Source organism: Eubalaena glacialis, chromosome 7 (assembly GCF_028564815.1).
Source record: "Eubalaena glacialis isolate mEubGla1 chromosome 7, mEubGla1.1.hap2.+ XY, whole genome shotgun sequence".
Taxonomy (NCBI): domain Eukaryota; kingdom Metazoa; phylum Chordata; class Mammalia; order Artiodactyla; family Balaenidae; genus Eubalaena; species Eubalaena glacialis.
Window position 1 is genome coordinate 94,473,213 of NC_083722.1, and position 20,488 is coordinate 94,493,700.

Here is a 20,488-nt window from a genome sequence, read left to right on the forward strand (position 1 = left end):
ACACCAATACTTCTGCAGTGGGACGTGTGAAAATTTACAGAAGTGCGATCAACCGTGTGGATTAACCAACAGCATCGGTCAATAAAGGTCAGGTTTAGCCAAATGATCAGAGATCAGTGCAGGTTTCAACATGAAATGGGCAATGAAAAAACTTTCAGTTTTCAGAACTTTTCAGACTTGCAAAGAAGGGATAGTGAATTTGTACTTCAGAGACCAAAATCTTTTGTTTCTCACTCTCCCCCCACCAAAAGAGGCAATGGAAACAAACGTCTTTATTTCCCAAAGCATGACAGGCTTAACTATTTAAAAAAGAGAAGAAAAATTATGACAGTATCCCAATGAGAATGATAAATGCAAAAGAAGGAGGGAAAAAAAGGTCCAAAATTGAAAGTAATTTTAGTAACAGCAATGGATTAAAAGAAAAAAATTCCTCGCTTACAAATTCAAGAACAAAAGCTGTCACAGTGACGTGTCTTCCCAAATTTGGTTGAAACATCCCTCCTGGTTTTAGAGAGGTCTTCTCTTGAGCTGTCGCCAAGAACACATTCCCATGGCCAAGTTCAAGACTCAAAATTGCGAATGCAAATGCAAACACAGAGCAGCGGTTCCAGTAACAGCCAGAGTGTGACTCTGGTGGTCCAGACACCTTCTGGGCAACAGAATTAGCTCATCCGGTAAGGTGCCCTCCCTCGTAAGGCCACGTTTAATCAGGCCCAGAAAACATTTCAATTGCCAGAAGTATATAAATGCTACCCATGTCATTGATTTGTTCTGAGTTCCTTGTCAAAATAATTAATGTGCATCCAAAGTACAAAGACAGTTTCCCTCCACTGGAGTTGAGCATCCAGAGAGGGAAGGATGCTGAGGTGGGCCAGCAGCTGCCACACAGGCCACCTCTGCAATCCCGGGCAGATAACAGGTGTCACGGAAGATGCCGTTCCCGCTTACAACTCCACGCAGCCGAATTCTGCCGTATAAATTATTAAAGAACGTTCAGAACATTACACAGTTCATGTACTTAATGATTATAGTTCACAGTCTAGGTCAGATATAATTAGATGTTACATTAAAATAGCTTCACAGAGCCATTTATTCTGATTTAATTACTTAAAATGATAGCATAATGAGCAATGCTTTCAAGGAAAAAAGTACTCTTTTAAATGGGCTCATTTCAAGTTAATACGAAGAAAATTAACCATATAACTGAATGGAGGAAGACAAGTCCACGTCTTAAGTGACATTGTTTCCGTGTCACAAAGGTTATTTCCCTTTGATGACATGCTGCAAATGACAGGGAAAGAGACTTTTTTTTTTTCTTGTGGGAATGAAGATTCTCATTTTTACCCTTCCCTCGAAATCTTACTCTCTTCTACATGAGCCCAGCCACAGGCAACGAGGACTTTCAACGCCAGCCCTGAGACGCAAACATCCCAACAAGAGCATTTCCGTGAATATTGGGAGTTAGGAACGGCCCACATCTGTTTTGCAGGTGGCATTAGCATCCGACCAGAAGCAGCCTGAGGCACAGCACACACTCTGTAATCGGACCGGGACAGGGTTCAAGGCCAGCTTTACCATTTACACCTATGAGACTGTTCACAGCTTATCTGGCTTGTCTGGGCCTCTGTTTTCTCATCTTGAAACTGGGGTTAAAATAGCACCTATCTCATAGGGTCGTTTTGAAAATCAAATGAGATTCAGCATGCAAAGCACTTAGCATGGTACCTAGCATGGAGAAGCTGATAATAACTCTTAGCTCTTGTTATTAAAAATAGAGATAACGAATATTTTGCTGACTCCTAATCCCCACCCTGCACGTACCCCTCAAAGGTGTTAGGTGCCTGCTGCATTTTTCCAGTACAAGTTGTAAAAGACTTGAAAGAAAAAATGGGACCTCCCTTAACCCAATTGCTTCCTTCTGTTTTGAATCACTATAAATGATAAGAGATCTTCATATAAACTTTTGAGAGTAGTATCAGTTCACTCAAAAAAAAAAAAAAAATCCTACATGGTTTTACAAACACATGGCAATGTTTATCTGCTGTTTTTCTGTCCCGAGTCTAGCTTTGTAGTGAAAATATTCAATGCTGGGCTCAGGGGAAATGGGGAAAAATTTTTTTAAATCAGAAGTCTTCCCATGAATACCTTCTTCAGACAGCTGTAAATACTACTCGGGGGGCATGCGGTATTTATTTGAATCCTGGGACACTTAGCAAAGGTGATGACAGAAAACACTGGCTTACGGATACAGAGGGCTGTGGCAGCCAAGATAATGTGTCAAACTTGGCCTTGCATGAGCAAACAGCATCCAAGAGAGAGCTGACACAATCTCCCAACACAAAACATTCTGGACGAGGAGCCATGGGGTTTTGAGAGCATGGGTTGTCACGGGAATTGCTTGTGTTCAAAATGAGCTTTACTCCCTTAGGGCGGGGAAACTCGGGCCATGCTGAGTCAAACAGGAGAGTGGTATAGGGGGTATCTTACTTTGGGTTCCTCCAAAAGCTGACTCTAAAGCAAACATTTAGGCACATGGAGTTTGTTTGGGATGTGTGATGGTCAGTTGTGTGTGTCAGCATGACTAGGCTACAGTCCCTGCTTATTCGATGAAACACGAATCTAGCTGTTGCTGTGAAGGTATTTTGTAGAAGTGATTAACATCTACAATCCGTTGATTTAAATAAAGGAAATTGTCCTCCATCATCTGGTGGGCTCCACCTAATCAATTGAAAGGCCTAAAGAGCAGAACTGAGATTTCTCTGAGGAAGAAAAAATACTACCAGTAACTACAGGGCCAACTTCTGCCCAAGAGTTTACAGCCAATCCCTCCTGATGACCTGCCTTACGGACTGTGAATCCGCCACAGTCCCAGCCAGCAACCACAATCACATAAGCCAATGCCTATCAATAAATCTCTTAATATATATTGGAAGAATTTTAATTTCTTTAATGAGTTGTTTCAATTTTTGGAGTTATTTCCTTAGTGGTTGCTCTTGAAGTTACTACGTATTTTTTAATTTATCAAATTCAGCTTCAGCTTGATACTAACTTAATTCCAGTGAGATACAGAAAGGTTATTCATATATAGCTCCATTCTCCTTTTCCCTTTTTTGGGTTATTTTGTATATATTACATCCATATATGTTAGAAATGCATAACAATGAATTGTTATAATTATTTTTATAATTTTTATAATTTTATAATTTTATACCTTTTTATGTCTTTTAAAGAAGCTAAGAGAAGAATGGAAAGTAAATAGACATTTATAGTTTTTGTTATATTAGTCTCCTTTTTTTATCATTTCTGGTTCCCTTCATTTGTTCCTGTGGACTTGGATCACTCCCGGAATCATTTCCTTAGGCCAATACAGCTTTGCTCTAACCTGCCTCTTTTGAGCTATTATTGGAAAATATATCACATTTCTACATCTCACAGGCCCAACAATATATAATATACATATTGTTTTATACAATTACTTTTTAAACTAAGAGAAAAAAGGAGAAGAAACTTGCATTTATACTGTCTCTTATAATTAGCTAACTTTACTAGTAGTTTCATTTTGTGTGTGTGTGTGCATTCAAATTATTGTCTTGAGTTACTTGCTTTCATCTGAAGAACTTCCTTTAGTGTTTGTAAAGTGGGTCTGCTAGCAACTAGTTTCTCAATTTTTGTTTGTCTGGCAATGTCTTTGTTTTGCCTTTATTTTTGAAAGACAGCTTTGCTGGATAAAGAATTCTAGGTTGACTGTTTTTGCTTTGAGCACTTTGAATGTTATCCCACTGCCTCTGGCATCCATTGCTTCTGACGAAAAGTTAGCTGTTATTCTTGCTGGGGTTCCCTAATAAGTGATGAGTCATTTTTCTCTTGCAACTTTCAAGATTTTCTCCTTATTTTTGGCTTTCAGCATTTTTACTGTGATGTGCCTGTGGATCTCTTTGAATTTATCCTACTATGAGTTTATCGAGTTTCTTGAATGTATAAAGTTTTCTTCACATTTGGGAAGTTTCAAACATTATTTCTTTGAAAAAAAAGTTTTTTGTTCCTTTCACTTCTCTCGTTTTGGTATTCCCATTACACATATGTTTGTGCATTTAATAGTGCCTCAAATTTCTTGAGGCTCTGTTCATCTTTCTCACTCCCTTTTTTTTTCCTTCTATTCTTTGCTTTGCATAATCTCTATTAATCCATCTTCAAATTCACTAATTCTTTCTTCTGTCACTTCAAATCTACAGATGAGCCTTTCTAGTAAAATTTTTATTTCAATTATTTTACTTCTCAAATCCAGAATTTCCATTTTGTCCTTCTTCATAATTTCTATCTCTTTACTGATAGTCTATGTGATGTGACATGTCATCATACCTTTCTTTATTTCTTTAATCATGATTTCCTTTAGTTCTCTGAATAGATTTTAATAGCTACTTTAAAGTTTTGTTAAATCCTACATCCAGTCACTCACAGGCAGTGTTTTTGCCGTTTCTTCCCCTGGTATATGAGCCATACTTTCCTGTTTCTCTGCATGTCTTATATTTTTTGTTGCAAACTGGACATTTTACATTATATATTGCAGCAACTCTGGCTATTAGTTCACTCTCCTCTGGCGTTTGTTACTGTTATCTGCTCATTTACTTGTTTAGTGACTGGCTGGATTATCTTAGCTAAGTCTATTTCATCCTGTACTGTAAAATCTCTAATGTTTCTCCTCAGAGGTTACAGCTTGGCGTACGCCCATGGTCACCCTGGGATGCCAATAGTTTTGGCAGACTCTCTTTAAGTGTCTCTTTCCCTGACCACACCCAGATGTTAAGGGCCGAGTGGCACTTAACAATTAATATTGCTGACTGATTGCTCTGTTGTTTTCAACAATGCCCTGGGGCATAAATTACTTCATGGATTGATCCAATCACATTCCATTTCCTTTGAAGGAATAATTGCCAGGGTCACTGTTTGAGATTTTTTTCAGACCCCATGAGGTCTCTTACCAGCTCTTTCCGTTTCTCACCAACAAACTAGCTGCCTGCAGCTTCACCTGTACCTCAATGAATCTATCAATCTATCAAATTGTCTTTCACCACAATCTCTCACTATTCTTGAGAGGGCCCTTTGACTTAAACTTTTCCACTTTGCTGCAAATGAAATCAGTTCCTTTAGAAAGATATTTGAAGCTCTTTATTTTATGTCACACATTTTCCCGCCAGGAAAAATCCTTAAGCCAAGGATCTGGTGCGTGGGGCAATGACAATGCTTCTCTTTGAGCTAGAATTCAGTGGAAGGAGGGCCAGCAATCCTAAGTCACCCTATCTTGTCTCTGTCTGTATGGAACCCCAACCTCATGAGCCAGATTAAGGGCTAGGGCCCCAGGAGTCTCAGTGGTGCTATGTCCAACGTAGAGCCTCCATTCTTTGAGCAGTGTTTGGGCAAAAGAAGTGAGCTCCCACTGTTACGTGGAAAACTGGGTTTGCCTCTTGGTGAGTGTCAAGTCAAAAGACACAACCAAGTCAAAGATCAGGAAAAGGAAGGATTAATTATTACTTGCAGCAAGTAAGCAGAACACTGGGGATCTTTCCCAAAGAGGTGTCTCCCCAAACAGTAAAATTGGGGGAAACTTTAAGCTAAGGGTACATGCATATTGACAAAGGGGTGTGTGGAGGGGGTGTGTCCACAGAGTTCAAGCTTTAGTTGACTGAAGTCACGAGGGTCAGAAAAGGTCCACATCATCCTCCCTTAGGTTCCAGTTGATCTGGTCATTGAGCACTTCAGGCTCATCTTTACCACTGAAACAGAACAGGGGGTCTTTACAACCGATATATTAGCTTTGCAATTGTTACTTCTCTTGCCTGTTGTTGCATTCTTTTGTTCCCTTAAGATCATTAATTACTGAGACCTGCTCAAGGAGGAGCACTGTGGCCAGGCTTAGGTCACAAAATGGCTTAGGCCAGAAATGGCTTCTCTTCTGTCAAGAAAGTAATACCTGGTTCTCTTTCTCAGGGGACCCCGTCCTCTATCTGCTTACACCACCTCTTGGCCTCACTTGCCCAAAACTTTGCCCAGCAACAGGTAGTGAGAGGCAGGCTGCAAGATGCTGACATGAGGAAGCTCTGTGTTCTTGGCTTTATCAGTCTGGAAGCAGGTCTGAGATGAGAGGGAGCAGGTCATGATTCAGACACCACAGACTCTCACTGAATTCAAGTTCTTACTGAATATTAGATTTTCTTCAATAAATATTTCTTCATTTGCTCTGTGCCCTTAGGATCATTTCAAGAGATGAAATTTTTTTTTCTTTTATAGTTTTTACAAGTTTCACTTGGGATGGGTCAGCAGAGGCTCTCACGCTGTTATGCCAGAAGTCAAACCCAGCTGAGTATTTAAATATTAATTTGACTCATAATCTTCCTGGAAGAGTGACAAGGGGATGTATTCTGAGACTTATTTGAAAGTACATTGCATATCCTGTTTCCACTGACTCAGCAATTTAAGGCAAATGATTTTACCTCTTTGTGTCTTTGTTTCCTCATCTGTTGTGATGAGAAAAGTTGATCGCTACATGGCAGAGCTGCTGTGAGAAACTGAAATAACCTATCCAAAGTGTTGCACACAAAATAGGTTTTTAGGAAAGTGAACTGGTTTTTATTATCATGGGAGTGGGCTCAGAGAGGAAACGGGCCCATAGAAGAGATGGATCTCAGGGTCTGGAATACCTAAGAGTGGCTTCAACACACAGATGTTCTTTGATCACAAATCAACCCTCTCTTGGGATGTTGGGATCCCCCATTCCCCTACTCCTCACTTTCTCTCTCTCTCTCTCTCTCTCTCTCACACACACACACACACACACTCACACACACACACACACAGAGTGAACAATTCATTCAAGCAGAAAGAGAAAAACAACAGCTGACCAATTTTTCTCTTTAAGAATCTAGTTCATCAATATCATACGTTCATGGGGAAACCCTCCAATACTCCAGGGAAACTTGCAAAGCAGAAAATGACAACGTTTGAGTTATATTCATAGCTTATCAACAGAGTGGGAAATTTGGAGTGGAAAGGGCCTCCAAAGCAGTGCTAACATGACTGGGACCTTTCAGCAGTGGTTCTCCAACTGTGGGGAACTTGATTGAAAATGCTGATTCCTGGTCTCCTCGCCTTCTTCCTTTGGAAATTCTGATTCTAGATCTCTGGGTGAGACTCTGGAACTGGCATTATTAACAGTCCCCAAGGGATTCTGATTCAAGTGATCTTGCTACTTTGAGAATCAACCCTCCATTGGAAGCTGACTCAAGCATCTATAATACCTTCCAGGATTTTCCTGACTCCAAATATACAAAAGACTCATACACTGGGTCCTCCCTGAGGTGCCTGTAGGAACTCTTAGGTAGCTTCAGTTCTTAATTCAAGCCCCCTCTCTCAGGAAAGTCTGACGGCAGCCCAGGATCCCTGTGCACAACCAGAATTCCTCCACGTCTTCCTTCTAGCAAAAGAAGTAAGCAAACCATTCCTGAGCCTGTTTTCAAATCCACCTCCCACTGCTCCCCAGCTCTGCCTCACGTATTAAAGGAGCTGACTCTCGCAGCTGCACTTCCCAAGTTCCTTGGTCATCTGACTTCTAGCTGAGCTGTTTTACCCAGTTGGAAATACTGGCGTTATTTCCCCATCTCCAGCCTATCCTTCCAGCAGCAACATCTCCTGCACGCTCCAGCTCCCGTTGGACAGACCCACCAGGGATGCCCCTAGCCACCGGGATCCTGTAACCCCACCTCCTCCCTTTGTCTCCACAGCCTAAGGGTGGTGGAGGCTCACCCCCCTTGTCTTCTTAGCTCCTCCAATTCCCTGCATTCAATGCCCTTCGTGGCAAATAGTTGTGGGGGTTTCTTTCTGCTTAGACCCTGATTAACACAGCAGGTCTGGCAAATATGGGTGAGGGTTACAGTGGGGAGGGGAAGGTGTACTTTGCAAAGACCAAGGAAGAGGAGGGGACAAGCAGAGACCTTCACCCTGAAGAACCTTCACTGGTCAACCCCCTGCCTCCCACCTGCAAAGAAAAAAAAAAAAAAGTGGGGAAGGGGTATGATAACAAGGGGGCTGGAACCAAAGGAAACAAGCAAGTAGGTTCAGAGCAGACCCATTCCACTGGCCCCTTTACCACAGGCCAAGATTCCTCAATATCAGCTCTACTGGTATTTTTGGTTAGCTGATTCTTTATTATGGGGGCTCTCCCGTGCATTATAGGATGCTGAGCAGCATCCGTGCTCTGTATCCACCAGGGGCCGGTAACAACACCCCCTCCCCCGAGTTGTGACAGGCCAAAAGGTCTCCAGACATTGCCCACTGGCAAACGATCTACTCTGCCCGCAGTTCAGAAATTGACCTACACTCTATGGCAGAGTTCAGGGGCCCCAAAGCCATTCTTCTGGTGCATTAGCTTGGGTGAAGCCAGAGAAGTCAGCCTAAATGAGGAATAAGTAGTTACGGCCACCAGCTCTAAAAAAAGAAGCCACAACTAGGTCAAGCGCTTAGAGCCGTCACCAGGAAATATGGCGCCCCAGCAAATCTCCCTGCCACTCACTCCTCATCCTCTGTTTCTCTTCCCCCATTAATCCAGGTGAAATGAGGTACAAGCAAATAGAGCAGCCTGGTCCCAGAGACAGAAGAGTGGGAGGGGAAGCAGGAATAGCTTTCCACTTTGCCTAAATTTCACCAGGTTGCCAGGAGCATTGCCTCTTTGTTCCAGAGCCTCAAGTCTTTTGGGTACAAGGAGGCTAAGGAGTCAAACAGACCTGGATTTCAAACCCAAATCTGTACTTGACACCTGTGTAACATTAGTCAAGTTATTTAATCCCTCTGACCCTCAGTTTCCCTATCTGTCAAATGGGAACCACAACTCCTTCCTCACTGGTGTTTTCTAGGAATTAAGGGAATGCTTGTCAAGTGCTGAAATTAGGCACTCACAAGATTAGAAGTTGGGAAACTATGGCCCACGGTCACATCTGGCTCAACTAAGGTTGCCAGATTTAGGAAATAAAATATTTTATCTGGCAACCCTACCTGCTGGCCACATGCTTTCGTAAACGAAGTTTTATTGGACACAGCCTTGCCTGTCCGTTCGCTGTTCAAGGCAGGGCAGAGTAGTTGTGAGGGAACACACGGCCTGCATGGGTCGTTGCTGTTCACACCAGCGGGTGTCACCCTGCTGTCCGTCACACGGTGCCAATGCAGAGCAGTCAACAGAGTGATTATGACCAGGACTCTGCAAGCACTTACACTTCCTGGGTTTAAATCCTGGTTCCGCCATGGAGTGCTGGGCAAGTGCCTTAGCCTCTCAGTGCCTCAGTTTCTACCTTTTGAAAGTGTTTTGACATCGGAGCTATCACAGGAAACTAGGGTACACTCATGTTGATTCGTTGTTCTGGGCTTATTCAGAAAGCTGAGCATCCTTCTCATAGGGTCCTTGTGAAGGTTCAACAAAATAATGCAAGTGAAGGGCAAGAGCACAGTGCTGGCAACATGGGAAGTACTTAAGACAGCTCCATCGTTACTACGAAAGTTCGAAAGTTCGAGAGTTACTATTTTTATTACTACCATTACTTCATCTACTACTACTACCACTGCCACCGCTGCTAATACTTCACTGAACTATTGGAGGATTTAATGAGATATGGGTGGGAAAGGTCTGGCCATAGTAAATGCTCAATAAACACCACATTTGCTTCCTTGTCCTCTACCCATTTTCCTGGGTCCCTGCCCATTGGCCCAGAGCAGGGTCTTGAGCACTGGCCAGACCTGGCAGCTCTGCTCAAAGAACAGTGAAACCCAGGAGGATCTCCTGCTCCCAAGCTAGCTCTGACCCCTGGTGGCCCTTCTCTCCCCAGGGACTTCTTGTCCCTTCCTCTATACAGTAGCACGGCCTGGTGCAGTCACCGTGTCTCCTCGACTCTCCCAATGGTCTCTCAGTTCCCCAAATCACACCCTCTCACAAAGCACAGAAACCCGAGAAGGGAAAGAGCTCTTCATTGCTCCATCTTGGCCCCCTTCCTGGGATTTGGCTGACAACCTTGGGCCTCTGAGGGCCTGACAGAGCTCCATAGAAGGCGAGTGTGCTAATGATCCCATAAACAGGGAACATTTACGGGGAGGGCTTTATTTCACTTTCCCTTAGTTCCCCTCCTTTTAAAGAGTGCCTATTGGAAACATCTCCTTCAGCTGAAGTGGTCAGGAAGCTTCGGGAAGGAGGAATTATTTGAGCCACGACTACAAGGACCAACGTTGTAAACCAGCGCTGGCCAAAAGACACGTATGGTGAAATACACAGGCACACCTTGTTTTATTGTGTTTTGCTCTATCGCGCTTCAGAGATATGGTGTTTTTTACTAATGGAAGGTTTATGACAACCCTGCATTGTCAGAGGATGATTAGCATTTTTTAGCAATGAAGTATTTTTTAATGAAGGTATATACATTGGTTTCTTAGACATAATGCTTTTGCACACTTAATAGACTACAGTATAGTGTAAACATAACTGTTAAATGCACTGGGAAACCAACATATTCATGAGACTCACTGTATTGTGATATTCGCTGTATTGTGGTGGTCTGGCACCAAACCTGCTGTATCTCCAAGGGACGCCTGCAATGTGAGCCACTTCTCTAACTTCTTTAAACTTAAAATTTTTTTACCAGCCACACAGAAAAGGGTAAAAAAGAACAAACTGAATTAATTTTAATCATGTACCTTATTTGACCCCTACATAATTCAAAATATTATTAATTCAATAATAATAAAAATTTACTAAATAGACATTTCTCCAAAGAAGACACATGGATGGCCAAAAAGCACATGAAAAGATGCTCAACATCACTGATTATTAGAGAAATGCAAATCAAAACTACAATGAGATACCACCTCACACTGGTCAGAATGGCCATCATCAAACAATCTACAAACAGTAAATGCTGGAGAGGGTGTGGAGAAAAGGGAACCTTCCTACACTGTTGGTGGCAATGTATACTGGTATAGCCACGATGGAGAACAGTATGGAGGCTCCTTAAAAAACTAAAAACAGAGCTACCACATGATGCAGCAATCCCACTCCTGGGCATATATCTAGAGAAAACCATAATTCGAAAAGATACATGCATCCCAGTGTTCACTGCAGCACTATTTGCAATAGCCAGGACATGAAAGCAACCTAAATGTCCATCGACGGAGGAATGGATAAAGAAGATGTGGTACATATATACAATGCAATATTACTCGGCCATAAAAAAAGAACAAAATAATGCCATTTGCAGCGACATGGATGGACCTAGAGATTGTCATACTGAGTGAAGTAAGTCAGACAGAGAAAGACAAATATCATATGATATCACTTATTTGTGGAATGGTACAAATGAACTTATTTGCAGCACAGAAATGGAGTCACAGACGTGGAGAACAAACTTGTTACCAGGGGAGAGGCAGGGTGGGGAGGGATAGATTGGGAATGACATATACACACTACTATACATAAAACAGATAACTAATAAGGACCTACTGCATAGCATGAGGAACTCTACTCAATACATGGGGAATCTAAAAAAGAATGGATGTATATGTGTAGCTGATTCACTTTGCTGTACAGTAGAAACAGATACAACACTGTAAATCAACTATACTCCAATAAAAAATTTTAAAATAACAATAATAATGATAAAAATTTACTAATTTGATGTTTTACCATCTTTTTTTCACACTACGTCTTTACACCTCCAGCACACCTCAGTGCTTATTGAAGCGCCCAATGGTCGCAGGTGGTTAGGGACTGCAGTGTTAGAGGGTGAAGCTGTAAGTCCTCGCCCCTCAGATTCACGGACCAGCGGCACTTGCATCACCTGGGAGCTCGTAAAACATGCAGACTCTCCAGTCCTGCCTGGACCTCCTGAATCAGAATCTACATCTGAGCAAGATCCGCAAGTGATTTCATGTTGGAAGATGAGAAGCACAGCTCTAAGCCCTTGTCTCTCCCTCACTCCATACTCCCAATCAGTCACCCAGTCCTTTGAGTTCAACTTTAAAATATCTCCTAGATCCAATTCCACTTGCTCCATGGCTCCTACCCTCTCCCTGATATAAATAGCCACTCTCTCTGGGTTCTGGGTTAAATCGTGTCCCCACAAAGATGTTGACGGCCTAAACCCCAATATCTGTGAATGAGACCTTATTTGGAAATAGGGTCTTTGTAGATGATCAAGTTAGGATGAGGTCACCAGGGTGGGTCCTAATCCAGTATGGCCCATGCCATTTATAACATATCCTTAAATAGGGGATATTTGGACACAGAGACAGATGCTCACAGGAAGAACACTGTGTGAAGATGAAGGCAGAGATCGGGGTGATGCAGTCAACGACCATCAAAGATACCAGCAAACCACCAGAAGCTAGGTGAGAGGCATGGAAAAGACTCTTTCTCACAGCCCTCAGAAGGAATCAGCCCTGCGGACACCTTGATTTTGGATTTCTAGCCCCCAGAACAATAGAATAAATTTTCATCCACTCTGTGGTACAGCAGGCTTAGCAAATTAATAAACACCCAAATCTTAACAGCAGTTAGCACCTCTTCCCTCTTCCACTCGTGCCATCCCTCACCCCGAAACCCTGACCTATGAAGAACGCTCCAGTCACAACCAGAGGGACTTTCTTAAAATGAACAGGGGAGCAGATCACTGCCCCAGCCTTGCCCCTTCTGTCGCTCCGCGTTCCATTTCTGAACAACACACAGTTCTTAACACACCACACACACACACACACACACACACACACACACGGTCTTTCCATTCCTCAACAAGCTAAACTCTTTCCCTCCTCTGGGCTTCGACACATGCTGTTCCTTTCCCAAAAACAATGATCCCTCCACCCGCCCCCCCCCACCTTGGCTGTCTCTACTGAACTTTCAGGTCTCACTTCCTTTGCTGGTTTCCCAGACTGAATAAGGCCCCTGTTACTCTCTCTCCTAACGCCCTGTCTTGTTCTTTAAATAGAGTCCAGCACTGGGCCATGAGCAGACTGTACGTGTCCATATCAACCTATAGAATGTGAGTGTTTGAAAACCTCTTCTGCAGTTTGACACGGCTGTGACAGGCAAGCAAGCAACCAGTAGACTCAACTCATTAAACAGGCTTTGGATGGGCTCAAGCATTGCCCAAGTCACATGGTACAAACTACACACCAATCATGCACACACAGGAGGACCATGTACTGGTCAGTGATGAACAACAAATGGAAAATGACAGGTCCTTTACAGATACCAGAGAAGGACCGCTTCATAGACACCACCGCTAATCATTCTACTTTAATCGACCTGTCCTTCCACAGAGTCTCAATTTCAAGATGGTGACAACTACGCGCTCTGCTCACTCTGACCAAGACCTATCACTGCCCAACACAGAAAAGGAGTGTGATAAATACTGGACATATAAATGAATGGGCTGGATTATGATAGGGAGAAGTGGGGAGACCATTCTAGGGGGACAGAGGGCCTGAGGCCAACATTTGAAGGTGAGAAACCACTGGCAAACCAAAGACTGCCTGCAGTATTTTTAAAGCTTGATGACTTCACATTAAGGAATTCCTCAAATCTTATTATGAGGCCCAACCAGACAGTTGGAGAATTCCAGAGGAATGGACAGATTCTTCTGGTCCTGGACTGCATTCTGTTTTCACAATTGTTTCTGGCAGAAGCCTAAAGAAAAACGCAAACCAGATGTACAAAGAGATATTTTCTTTGTCAGGGGAAAAAGAAAAAGTTGCTTATCCTGCTCTCACACTGCTGCCCCTCAAATGCAGGCCAGATTCCCATCCTTTACCTTGAACAGCTTGAAGAGACTCCAGAACCTTCTCCAGCCTCATGTGCTTGGGGGTAAATGGGAGGCCAGTACTGTAGTGGCCCCTGTCCTCTTCCTTGAGCTCTCAACGCTGGAGGAGCAGATGCAAATGTGATTTCTGCTTGTCCCCGTAGAAGAGCGGGCACGGGGGCTGCATAATGAACTCGGACCTTAATTGAAATAAATAAGGAGAAAGCTTGTGCAAGCAATTTGGGCAGGCTGCAGGGAATTCATCTTTCCTTTGGACTGTCCAGAAGACACCGTCTCCTGCTGGGGCCTCACTGGTTCTCCTCTGGGCCTCAGACACCCTGTCCCAACTGCTGGTGACCTCGACCCAGGAGAGTCAGATTTTGCCAAAAACAAAGAAGCAAGCCAAATGTGCCGTCTGCAGCCCTGACAAACCCTGAAGTGTCCCCAGTCCTCAAAGGACCTCCTGGCTGATTAGACTGCCCCCACCAGAGCTGCCACGGATGCCAAAATGCATCCGCCTTACAGGCCGCTCCCAGAACATTTGACAACCTTGTCCACAAGCATGTGAGAAAGGACGCTGTGGGGAGAACGTGCTCCTTCCCGTGCTTCTCAAAGAGTGGTCCCTGGACCAGCGACACCAGCATCACCTGGGACATCAGAAGGACTGCGGGTTCTCAGGCCCCACCCCAGACCTCCCATATCCCACGCTCTGCAGGTGGGCCCAGAGAGCTATCTTAACAAGCCCTCTGGGTGATTCTTACATGCACCCAAGTTTAAGGACCACTGTGCTACTGATTATCCATCCCTAGAGTCTCCTACTGAAATCCCTAAGGGGCCAGGCACGTGATCTAAATGAGGAAACTAGAGTGTGCCTGCCCATCTAAGGGAAGAGCGGCCAGCCAGCTTGAACCAATGGAAGCCAGGTAGAAGGCGGGCCTGATTTTGCCAGATCTTTTCATTTTTCAAGAGTGGCTACAAATGTGGATTTAAAAAAAAAAAAAAAAAAAAAAAAAAAACTCCTAATTTTTAAACATTGGCTTCATTTTTTTCTAGACACAGTGCAGGCCTAGCCATCTCCATTAATAACAACTTCATCCTTCCAGTTCCGTGGACCAAAAGTTAGCCTTGATTCAACTCTCCTTCTCACTCCCCACCTCCTATCTTCCAGGACCGTCTGTTGGCTTCATCTTCAAAAGGCATCCAGCGACTGCTCCCCGCCTCCACTTGTTTACAGCGCTGGACCACTCCACCAGCATCTCTCCCAGGCGAAATGCAAAGTCTCACCCCGGTCGCCCAGCTTTCACCCTTGGCCCCTGCACTTGAGTTTCAACAAAGCAGCCAGACCCATCCTTTACAAATGAAAGGCAGATCACGTGCCACCTCTGCTCATACCTGCTAGTAGATGCTCATTCCAGTCAAGGTGAAAGCCAAGGTACTCCAGGGCTCTACAGTCACCTCCCCAGCATCACCCCCCTCTCCCTGGCTCACCCCATCCAGCTGCGTTAAACTCCTTGCTGTTCCTCTTTAATCTCATAACATACTATCTACGTATATATTTACCTGACTGTCTGCCTCCATCTGCTAGAATTTAAGCTCCACAGAGGCAGGAATTTCTGTCTGATTGACTGATTGATCCCTAGCACCTTGAACAGTACCTGGCACGTGGTAGGTTTTCAGTAAATGAGTGTTGAATAAATAAATGAATGAATGCAAACTAGAGATGGCCCCCAAGCAGTTCTGCATTTATAGTTCAAGAGGAATTTCTTGAAGATTTCCTCTAAGCTCAAATTTTGCCCCTACTCATAGGAATTTCAATCCTGCTGCTGGCTGGTCAGTGGGCAACTTAAATATAGAAAGCATTTCTGGGGTCCTTGAATCAAGAGCTACCTCCCTTTCCTGCCTATATATAGCCCCAGCCCTAAGCACATCTAGATGAGCACTCATGGCTTCACAGAGCTTTTTCATTCTGGAAAGAGGCTCCCCTAAAGCCTGCACAGAAACTGCTCTCTAAGCCAATGTTTTCCAAAACATTCTTTGCAACACTGGTCCCATGAGATGCTTCAAGAAAAATAAGCTCTGGAAACACACACACTCTCTCTCTTCTCCTTGGAGCTCACAATGCATGTTAGCATTTTAAAGGCTTCAAGAGGTCTGGTAGTGAATTCTTTATCTCTTTACTTGCTCCCGTGTTTCTCAAATTCGTTGGCCCACACAATCCCTTCCCTAGTGAAACACCTATTAACACTCCAGGACACTAATGTTCTGGGCAAGCAGTTTCAATTTTTTCATCCTCTTGTGGGGCAGTGTAGGGGAGCTCTAACACAGTATATTCTATGCATTTTTCCAACAGGATACATATCATGAACTTACTGAGATACAGAGACGTCCTCATTCCCACACTTTCAAGCTGACAACATGTTTCTCTCTGTACTTCTCTCTCCAGCTGGCACCGCTTGGCCACCCGCCCCTTACCTGTATCAGCCAGGGCTGTCACCATTACAAGTGACAGGGAAAAGTGACTCAGGCTTAAACAAACAAAAAGGGAAATTATTGGTTCATAGAGCTGGAAAGTTTAAAGGTAGGTTTAGCTTCAGGTACAGCTGGATCAAGGATCAAACCATACTTTGGGACTCAATTTCTAGCCATCTTCCAGTTGAGCCTTCCACTCCAGACTCTCCCCTCATGGTGACAATATGGTTACCATGGTATCAACCTCAACTCCACTCAGGTTCAAATCCAGCTAGATAGAGCCAAAACCTTTTCTGATAGCTCCCTCAAAAATTTTTAGCTCTACTCTGATTCAACCTGCTTAGGACATGTGACCATCCTTGACCTGTGGCCAGAAGGATGGGATACACTGATTGGCTTAGGCTCAGGCCCTATATTCCACTCCTGGAGCTAAGCTTAGACTCTATAAACAATACAAATTGAGAATTGATGATGAGTAGATTCTCCCTGCCTCCCCACTCCTCCCCAAATCAGGCATTATTGCTGGAAGCAGGAGGAATGGACGCTGAGAAGGTAATGCTCAAATGTGTACCACTCACCCTTCTGCACATACATCCAAACACTGCGCCTCCCCCAGGAAGTGCTTCCAGATCCCCAAGCCAGAACGAAGCATCCCTCTTAAGGAACTGACATATACAAGCAAACACCTGCAGAACATAGTAGGAAGTTTTCAAGTGCACAGGAGAAAGCAGTAGGCAGTAGGAGTACAAAAGATCTAGGGTCAGATAGACTTGAATTCATGGTCTGAATGTATGACCTTGAATGAGCTACTTAACCTCCCTGAGTTTCGGTGTCCTCATCTATAAGGATTTGAGATTTTCAGCAATTCCCACTCATGGTGGGAAATGTGGATGATAAAGAGTAACCCCCAAGCCAGCCGTCATCCCGGGTCCCTGTGGCTGGATCTTGCCCATCACCCGCCTCCAGATCCTACAGTGCTCACATCAGCCTCAGATCACATGGTCATCTCTGCCCCAAACTTCTCCAGAGACAACTGCTCCCTGGCAGCTCGGGGCACACGTCCCCCTCATACCACCCTGTGCAAGGGAAGCTGTTCCTTGCGGTCTAGCCTACTGCCCCGCCCATTACAATGGAAGTCAGCTCCTGTGTTCTCAGCCCATGCTCCCCCCGCCAGGATGAGATGCAAGACCAGAAGCAGAATATTTCCAGCAGCTGCCAGGACTCACACAAACCACGCTAGTTCTGGGATAAAACAAAAGTAAATACTAGTATTCAGCTTCATGCCATACAAAAGCCCTACTGACTTGAGATTAAAATGGAAGAAAGGATGCCAGGCACCAAGGCTGCAGCTTATTTTTCCCATTGGGAGACAACCAATCATACAGAGGAGAGCAGCAAAGCTCATTCTCCTCGTGCCAGAGATAAACCATGGGGATGTGGAGGAGAGATGGAGACGGAGAAAGGAAATGTGAGGGAAAACAAGGAGCAGTGTTGTCGGCCATGTGGCTCCTACTTCACAGGAGGGGCTCGGGGACCAGTGCTTCAGGAGACTGTGGTAACCCCCGAGTTGTAGCTTCAGAGCATTGAGGAAAGTGGCCACACTCCAGAATTCTCCTCATGGGGGCTTAGAGGTACATCCATTCATTTATTTATTCCTTCCCTAGTCAAATATGTACTAAGGACATAATGTGTGAGAGCGCTGAGCACAGGCAAACCCAAACTCCCCTGGCCCCGCCCTTGCTGAACTCAAGGCAGACGGAAAGGCAGGTGATAAACAAGCCAACGCTTCCAATAAATACATAGCTACAAACTGTAATCACCAGTAAAAGGAAACGCACCAAATCAATAAGAAAGAGTAAGAGGTGAGCTTGCTCGGGGCATGAGGGAAGGGCCCCCCCAAGAAGGTGCCTTTCAACACAAGCAGGGAGAATAAAGAGGAAGCCCCTCGGATACGGAAGCAACAAAGACCCATGTTCAAGGGCGAGAAAGAAGCCAACGGGGCTGGAGCTTTACTTACCTAATGTGTGATGGGGAGAAATGAGCAAAGGTGGGGTTGGAGGAGGAGGGAGGGGCCAGATCACGTAGGGACACCTGGGTCCTGATAGAGTTCAGATTTTAGCCAGAGGGCCAGGCCTCTTTTCTAAATCACCGCCCTCCACTACTGTCCTATTCATGGCAGCTGCATAATATTTGAGAAATGTAATTTGCATGTCGCATCACGTATCTGGGTACCAGACAGCACCCACAAGAGTACGGGGGCTTTACAGGAACTCCCCCAGCTCTCTCTCAGGGGGCTGTAGCCCACAAACCAGGAAACTCCGACTTGGGACATATCCCAAGACACCCAAGGGACCTCAAATAATCTCTGCCGAGGGAGGAACAAGGGCACAGAGGCAAAACCAGGTTATGAGAAGCTTCCAGGAACAGCCCCTGAACAGCTCTCTGCCACCTCCAAGTCCTCACCCAGCCCAGCTCTAAGTCTCAAATATCAGCATCACCCGACAGCCTGTCAGAAATGCCAACTGCGTTGGTTTCCTCTTGCTGCTGTAACAAATCAGCACAAGCTAAGTAGCTCAAAACAACACAAAGCTATTACCTTCTGGAGGTCAGGAGTCTGAAGCAGGTCTCACTGGGTGAAAATCCAGCTGCTGGGGGGGTGGTATTCCTTCTGGGGCTTCTGGGGAGAAGCCATCCCCTTACACTCCCCACCTTCTGGAAGCCACCCACATTCCTTGGGCCGTGGCTCCGTGCCTCTGTTTTCAAGGCCTGAAACAGCAGATTGATTCCTTCTGATGTCGCCTCACCCTCACCTCTGCTTCTGCCCCGCCCCCTTCACATTTAAAGGCCCTTGTGATTTCACTGGGCCCCCTTCCAGCGTACTCTGTCACCAGGTCAGACGACGAGCAGCCTTAATTCCACCCACAACCTTAATTCTCCTCTGCCACGTCACCTGCAGAGGCTCCTGGGATTCGGACGTGAACGTCTTTGAGGGACCACTACTCTGCCTACCCACCAGACTCCGGGGGCCACTCCACACTGACCAATCAGAACCGGTATTTTAACAAGCTCCGCAGGTGGCGCAGGCGCACATTCAAGCGCGAGCAGCCCCCGCCTTGCGGCGCAGCGTGGCAGCCGTCTCTCAGGCCAGGCTCAGGACCGCCAGGCGAGCGTGTTCAATCAGGCCGAGAGGACCCCTCCTGAAGCCTGCTTTTCTCCGCTCAGTCGCCACAACTAAGCCCTTCGTGGGGCGTGCGGTCCACCTGTCCAGAAACCTGCACTGGGAGTCAGCCTCTCGTAGATGCTTTGAAGGTTTGGAAATGTCCCCCAAGGGTGAGAAAATGGGATTCACACCTGAGGGTGAGACTTGCACGCCTCTCGGCTGAAGAACCGTTTGCTCTTCGGCTGCAGCTCCAAGCATGGCTGGTCCTGGGAAAAGGTCAGCAAAGCGTGGTGAAAACTGTGATTCACTACAGCCAGTTGGCGCCTCTGGCTCCCAGAGCTGGGGGAGGGGCCTTGGAGGTGCCACAGACGAGGTAACTGAGGCTCAGGGAGGTAGGGACTTGCTCAAGGTGACACGGGTGAGCAGTGGAGCAGCTCGGAGAACACGGAGTGGGGCCGGCAGGGTCAGGTCACACACACACCCCCCACCCCGTCTCTAATTGGCTGTTTTTGGGGGGCTATGCCTCAACTGAGGGCCGCCCCCGCACAGGAAGGAAAGAGCAGGGCTTAAGATCGCCACACCGCTGGATCCATCTGTTCTGAGGGAAAGCTGATGCTAACACTGCCTGGACACAGCCTGATCTGGCCAGTTCCTTGGGCAGCCAGCCAAACCTGGAATTTTCCAGGCAGCCAGTTCAGCCATGGAAGGGAAGCCCTCCAGGCATCACTAACCTGGGCCCCAGCCCGAGGAGGAAGCCCATGCCTTCCTGGGAACGCTGACCCAGGGCATTTCCTTCCTGGAGGAGACCCATCACAGCCCCAGCACGTGCCCATAACCAGCAACCACGGCAGCGCGTGCTGCTGGGGCCCCAGACAGGTACCAGGAACTGGAAACTTCTTGGGAGCGTCCACCCCCAAGGCAGAGCCTTTCCTTTGCCATGTCCCAGAGCACCCCCAGCAGCTGACATCTGAAAGCTTCCCTCCACACCCCAGCAATGCTCAGCTTCCCTGTGCTGCTGGAAAACATCTGGCTGGCT

General features: G+C 45.6%; 1 protein-coding gene across 3 annotated transcripts in view; it reads right to left on the minus strand.

Moving 5' to 3' along the window:
- PROK2 (prokineticin 2) overlaps positions 1 to 19,731 on the minus strand; it is a 410,257-nt gene extending 390,526 nt beyond the window's left edge. For all 3 annotated transcript variants that reach the window (XR_009701503.1, XR_009701505.1, XR_009701504.1), the window contains exons 1-2: positions 19,644 to 19,731; positions 18,889 to 19,058 (exon numbers count right to left, since the gene is read on the minus strand). The gene's annotated coding sequence lies outside the window, so the exon portion shown is untranslated. The remainder of the gene's footprint in view (positions 1 to 18,888; positions 19,059 to 19,643) is intronic.
- Positions 19,732 to 20,488: the final 757 nt, after the last annotated feature.